General features: G+C 47.6%; 1 non-coding gene across 1 annotated transcript; it reads right to left on the bottom strand.

Moving 5' to 3' along the window:
• Positions 1-2,414: 2,414 nt before the first annotated feature.
• On the bottom strand, positions 2,415-2,553 carry LOC136498749 (small nucleolar RNA Z247). The gene has a single exon (XR_010769752.1). It is a non-coding gene; the product is annotated as a small nucleolar RNA Z247 (small nucleolar RNA).
• Between the last annotated feature and the right edge of the window lie 4,388 nt (positions 2,554-6,941).

Below are 6,941 nucleotides of genomic sequence, written 5' to 3'. Positions count from 1 at the left end.
TATCCCATATCTCTGCTTGAAACCTTTAGCAACAAGACGAGCCTTATTTCTATCAAGACTCCCATCTGACTTTCGTTTGATTTTATAAACCCATTTGCAATCAATAATATTAGTACCCTTTTTTGGAGGTACTAGATGCCAAGTCTTGTTCTTCATTAAAGCAGAGTATTCAAGATCCATAGCTTCTTTCCAATTTTTATTTTCTAAAGCTTCATTTAAATGCTGTGGTTCTCCTGAAGATGTAAAGCATCCATATCGAATAGTGCCATCAGTATATACCTTTGGTTTTCGTATGCCGGATTGAGAGCGTGTCCTTGGTCGTGTATCAGCAGCCACACCCGAGGACGCAGGGTCTTCATCCGCAGAAGATCCCACGACCAGATCCTCTACGGGATTAGCACCAACAGAATCGGCTGGCGCAGTGGGAGTCGGAGCCGGATTCGTGGCGTGTGCAGGTGGAGACCGGGCCGGAGACGTGGCATCGCCCAGTTGGCCACCCGGATTTGGTGCATTCGACGTGTACGGAAGATTTCCGCCGCCTGCTGCTCCTGCCAATCCTGACAGAACCGGATCGACTTGACCAGAAGTATTTGCTCCGTCCATCCCCTCTGTTGCACACCTGTTCTCTGCAGGAGCTTCATTATCACATGGGTTAGCAAGATTAAACATTTGATCATCCAATTGTTCTCCCCCTTGATCAGATGTGTATGGCTGTAGGTCAGGAGGAAGAAGAGAAATTTCATGGCTGAGGCGAGCTCCTGCATTTGGATGAAGGCTAGAAAACGGGAAGACATTTTCATCAAAAATAACATCCCGAGAAATATAGACCCGTCCTGTAGAGGGATCTAAACACTTGAAGCCTTTGTGCAAGGGGCTGTAACCAAGAAACACGCACTGTTTTGAACGAAACTGAAACTTATGAGTGTTATAGGGACGTAGATTAGGCCAACAAGCACACCCGAACACTCGTAAGGAGGTATAATCTGGTTTTTGATGAAACAATCGTTCAAGAGGCGTGTCATAATTGATAACACGACTGGGGGTACGATTAATAAGATAAGTAGCAGCAACAAAAGCGTCTTCCCAATATTTGAGAGGCATAGAAGCATGAGCAAGAAGAGCTAAACCAACCTCAACAATATGTCTATGTTTTCTTTCAGCCGCCCCATTTTGCTGATGAGCGTGAGGACATGACACAAAGTGAGAGATGCCAATACCCTCAAAAAAAGAATGAAGCTTCTGATATTCACCTCCCCAGTCAGTTTGCATGGCAACAATTTTGCGATTAAAGAGTCTTTCAACAAGATTTTGAAACTCAGTGAATTTCTAAAAAACTTTAGATTTATGTTTGAGGAGATAGATCCACACAAATTTGCTATAGTCATCAATGAAGCTAACATAATATTTATTCCTTCCAACAGAACTAGGAGGAGGACCCCAAACATCAGAAAAAATAAGTTGCAAAGGTTCACCGGAAACACTATGCGACTTGGGATAAGGGAGCTGATGACTTTTTGCCTTTTGACAAGCATCACACACAGACTCTTTATTTGTTTCACCTAAACATGGAAGATTATTCTTGCTAATGACTTTAGAAATAATGGGAGCAGACGCATGACCCAAACGACTATGCCACCTCTCAAAGGATGGCTTGACGACTCCAAAAGCTTGCTTTATGGTAGACGATGGAGGAAGAGGATAAAGACCCCTGTGACATGGCCCTCTAAGGATGGTGTTCTTCGTGACCTGATCCTTGATCAAGAAATAATCAGGGTGAAATTCTAAAAAGGTAGAATTATCTTTGGTAAGGCGATAAACAGAAACAAAATTTTTAGCAGCTTTTGGAACATGAAGAACATTGTTTAGGTGTAAATCACGAGTCGGGGTATGAACAATTGAATGACCAATATGTTTAATTTCCATACCTGCACCACTTGCGGTGTGGATTTGGTCGCCGCCATTATACTTGTCACGAACGGCGAGCTTCTCAAGATCACTGGTGATGTTGTCGGTGGCGCCAGTGTCTATGTACCAATTTTGATCCATGGAATAGAGACTCATGGCAGCAGCAACATGACGTTCCTCTAGAACGTAGTTCTCAACAAAACGGTGCCAGCATTCAAGCGCCGTATGTCCTGTCTTGAAGCAGACTTGACAGATAGGCCGGCCATCCCTGTCATGAGTTGCAGTTGGGCCCGTGGAGAAACTTCTGCGCTGGTTCTGGTTCTGCTGATTGGATCGCTGATAGTTCTGTTGGCCGCGCCCACCAGATGAACCTCGGCCACCAGATGAGCCTCGGCCGAAGTTGGAGCGCCCGCGACCACGACCGCGCATCTGCTGATTTCCTCCACGGCCTCCTCTTCCTGCTGTGTTGACCGACGAAGATCCATTGCTGAGCTGCAATTCTAGTCTAGTCTCAAAGCTTAATAGTTGTGAGTACAATTGGGCGGGAGTAACAGGTTCAACTCTAGTTACAAGGGCAGAGACTAAAGGATTGTACTCAGGATCTAGACCATTGCAGATATACATCACCAGCTCTTCATCATCGAGGGGCTTTCATGCTATAGACATCTCATCTGCTAGTCCCTTCATCTTGCCGTAGAATTGAGCTACGGTCATGTTCTCCTTTTTCGTTGTTGCGAGGGTGAGGCGCACATTCGTCGTACGTGCGCGTGTGTGGGAGGCAAACATGTCGCTGATTGCCTTCCAAGCTTCAGCAGCCGTCCTTGAGATGGCGACTTGCGCCAATATATCCCTGGACAGGGACCCAAGAAGAAATCCAAGGACCTGTTGGTCCGCAGCATACCACTCTTCGTATGCAGGGTTGGAGACCTTGACGACCTTGCCATCGGCCACCTTCTCAGTGATCTCTTCTGCTGGAGCGACGGCTTTGCCGTTGACGTAGCGCTCCAATCTTGCACCTCGTAAGGTTGCAAGAACTTGCGCCGACCACATAGCATGGTTTTGGCGCGTGAGCTTCTCCGTGACTTGCACGCCGAAAAGGGGATTCGACGCCATGCTTGACGACGCCATTGCTTCGAGTTGTTCTTAGATCGTCGAGGCTCTGATTACCATGTAAAATCAGAGGCGCCTAGGATAGCTGGGTGGAACACCGGCCTCCAATCTAGGAGATCTCGGTGGTTTCGTGTTGATTGTCTTGAGGTGCACAACATGGTGCAGTACATATATATATATATATATATATATATATATATATATATATATATATATATATATATATATATATATATATATATATATATATATGTGTGTGTGTGTGTGTGTGTGTGTGTGGCACAGATCATGACCGGCTAGGAGGAATTCTAGGAAGGAAAAGATTTACAACAAGAGTCCTAGACTTTATACACAATCTACATCCTTAGCCGGTCAAGTCTCTCCATATTTAGTTACATCTCCATATTTAGTCACGACTCATCTATGGAAATACATGATGTTTAACAAACCGAACTGAACTACTACTACTCAGCATATTCGGTTGGCTGGTTCCGGTTTATGTGATAGAAAAATACCAGCTGAAAACGAACAGTCTGAGTAACGAATGGCGCCGCAACTTTTTAGCTGGGGACGGATCGGACTCGGACATGCATCCCGGGCCCGGCCGGCAGCGCGACGTGCGTGAAGATTGATGAAGCCGTACGTGAAGCGCCGCGCGCTTTGCACCGACTGCCGGGTCCCGGCGGCCGCACCCGTGCACTGACGCACGCATGATCAGTGTTATACTCCGTACATGCATGCGCCCCGTTGCCTTCATGCCAATTGCGTGTTGGGGCTGCGAACATAGTTAATACGTGCCCTTATGGTTTGGATATATGATGAGTGATTATTAACGTGATTTGTATTTTAGGTTGAGTTTGGTGTGAGTTAGGTTGTGCAACATGTCTCTCGGCTTGTGACGCGCAAGTGTGGAGCTCGGAGACAGTGGTCGACGGCGAGGTGAAGGTCAAGTAGGGACGTATCGTGCCGATGGACTGAGAGCAGTGAAGGACAGACGTGAGGCTTGGACCAGAAGGCCGGGTGACCAGCCGCGGTGGCTGACCATCTGGGGACATCAACAAGCGCAAGTGTATATGGAGAAGTCATCGTGTTGACCGAGCCAAGACGGCGAACGCTCAAGTCGAGCGGAGGCTCTGGAAGAGTTGGCGGCTGGACGGTCAAGAACAAGGTGACACGCCTTGATCGAGTTGCGGGGGACGCGTATCGGTACGCTACTCGTGGACGGTTTGGTTGGTTCAGCCACAAAACCACCGGGTGGACGGTTTCTGGGTTTGGGCGTCAAAACCCAGGCGGAGGCTGTGAGGAGGAACGGGAGTGGCACATGGCGGAATCACAGAGGTTGCGTCAAGGCGAAGCAAATCTGTGAAGGAAGCGTGGTCGTCCGATCGACAGAAATCTGGTTGGACCATAATGCCCTCTGACTAGGCGTTTCACCCTAAAATATCTAGGAGCACTAGTGGAAAATTGTGTAATAGGCCTTTAAAAAGGATGACGCTGCCTCCACTCAGTCTTACCTCTTGAGCATTTTCATTTCCACTCTCTAGTTTCCCCCTTCTTGCAGGGTTTGCTCTTTAGGTCCACAGATGAACTAATCGAAGTCTGTGTTTTTCTTGTGAATCTTTGATCTGGGAAGTGAGGCCTAACCTCACTTTGTCCTCGGGGATTCGAAATAGGTGCTTGTGATTTCGTTTTTGCTGTTTGGTTGTTCTTCGCGTTCTTGTTTTTCCTCTTCCCCCTCCTCTCACGTTCTTGCTTAGATCTTGAGTTTTGGGGTGTATTGGGTCAAATCGATTGTTGGAAGATGAACTAGGACGTGATTTGATCCCTTGCACCCAAAGAATTTGTCTAAATCCTCACGAGTTCATAGATTGGGACGATTCACTTTTTGGGAGAAAACTCGTTCTTGCACAGATTTTCTTCGTTTCACGGAGTTAGAGTTTGTCTTGGGCGATGATCTTCTAGGAGTAGTCTACCAACTCCGTGATAATCCTCTCTGCAAAGTTTCAAGTCGTTTCGAGTTGATTTGATGGAGTTTTGACTGTTAAATCGATTTTTCCCAAGAACTGTTCGTACATACCAGACATATCCGGTGTGATTGTCGGACATGTACGATAGGTCAAACTTTTGAGTTTGGAGCTGAAATTTGATGGAGACCTTCCTCAAAGTGTCTAGAGGCTGTGGTTAGAATTTTATAATTTTTGGACACCATTTGATAGGGTTTTCGATTTTTCTTCCAAAGTCGCTCTGTGCTGTTCAGCATACCAGACAGGTCCGGTATTCATATCGGACGTGTCCGGTATGTGCTGACTGCGCTCAGTCCAGCAGCTTTTCTGAGGTCGTGATTACCGGACATGTCCAGCGTAGTTTCGCAGACAGGTCTAGTGTAAGTTGCTGGTGTGCCGTTTCTTCCGCGGTGTGTGCGTTTGAGCTCCGCTTTGCGATCTGCTCTTTGCGTTGGTTTTTCATTGAGCCAAGGAACCTATCTAGGTACTCTCATCACCGGTTGGCTTGGATATTTTAGATTCGGGAACTCGCTTCTTCTCTACAGGAGTCGAGTATCTCATTTTATGTCTTTCGGTTCAGGAAGCTTTTCTTGCCGTGTGTGATATCCCGCTGTGTTTCTAGAGAACATCTATCCACTTATTTGAGTCATAGACTTCATGATGTTTACTTCGTGCCTTTTGGGAAATCGGCTGAATATTTAGAAAGAAATTAGAGGCCATTCACCCCTTCTCTTGTTGCCGTTTTTCGGTCCTTCGTGGGCCTGGCTGAATGGCACGTGATCGCAAGCCCCGGCGGCAGGTCGACCCCGGCGGCCGGCGCGGATGATTATGGACCGATCGGCCGGTAGTCCCGGCGACAACGCCAGATGCGGATGCACTGAGATGCATGCAGTTGTGGTGGGGGACGGGGAGACGGCATGCGACCAGCGGTCGGCGCCAAAGCCAGCCAGCTGCTGCATGCCTGCTGGACCGGCCGGACGGCCGTTCGTTCGCTAGCTGATCGATTGGTACTGTACGTCACAGGGAATCGATCGAGCGCGCGTGGATCGGGCCCCTCCGTGTACCTTAACCTCGCTAGCGGCTAGCCAGTAGCCACCGCCCACCGACGAGGACGAGAACGGGGCGGGCACAGCCTTTTGGCTTATATACTCCTACGATCTATATCTGACTATCTCCTGTCGCCCGACAGCTAGGTCGCTCGTGCGAACTAAGGCCTGATTTACTTAAAAAAAAAATTTTTACCTCAAACTATCCTATCGAATCTTGCGGCACATGCATGGAGTATTAAATATAGACAAAAAAAAAAATTAATTGTACAATTTGGTTGAAAATCGCGAGACGAATGTTTTAAGACTAATTAGGCCATTATGAGCCCTAACTGACGGATTAATTAGGCTTAATAAATTCGTCTCGCAGTTTCCAGACGAGCTATGTAATTAGTTCTTTTATTAGTATCCGAATACCCCTTCCGACGTCCCGAAACATCTGATGTGACGTCCAAAAATTTTCATTTCGCGAACTAAACGCAACCTAACGCAAGTCTCGCCGCCAGATCTGTACGGGCAAGGACGTACGCCGGCGGCGGCCGGGCGGTGGGCGGCAGCCATGAATGCACGACGTGGTGAATGAGGTACGATACGATCGCGCTCACTCGTGAGTCGTGACCTCGTAACGCTACGACGAGCGCTCGTGACACCCTCCTAACGCCACGCGCTTTTCTCTTATTTTAATTTTAATTATTATTAGTACGATCGACGACACGCGGAGCAAGCAAAAGCTATCTCTCGCTTCGCCACGTACGTACACGTTCGTTGCAGCGAGGAAGCAACATGTGGTTCTCTGGTTTCTCTCCCGAAACAACACTGGATTATTATGCATGTTGCAGAATATATATAGGTCTACCACCAGTGGATAGCTGGCTGG

This window comes from Miscanthus floridulus, chromosome 12 (genome assembly GCF_019320115.1).
Source record: "Miscanthus floridulus cultivar M001 chromosome 12, ASM1932011v1, whole genome shotgun sequence".
Taxonomy (NCBI): domain Eukaryota; kingdom Viridiplantae; phylum Streptophyta; class Magnoliopsida; order Poales; family Poaceae; genus Miscanthus; species Miscanthus floridulus.
The sequence above is the reverse complement of the archived record's forward strand: the minus strand, read 5'-3'. Positions and strand labels throughout refer to the sequence as shown.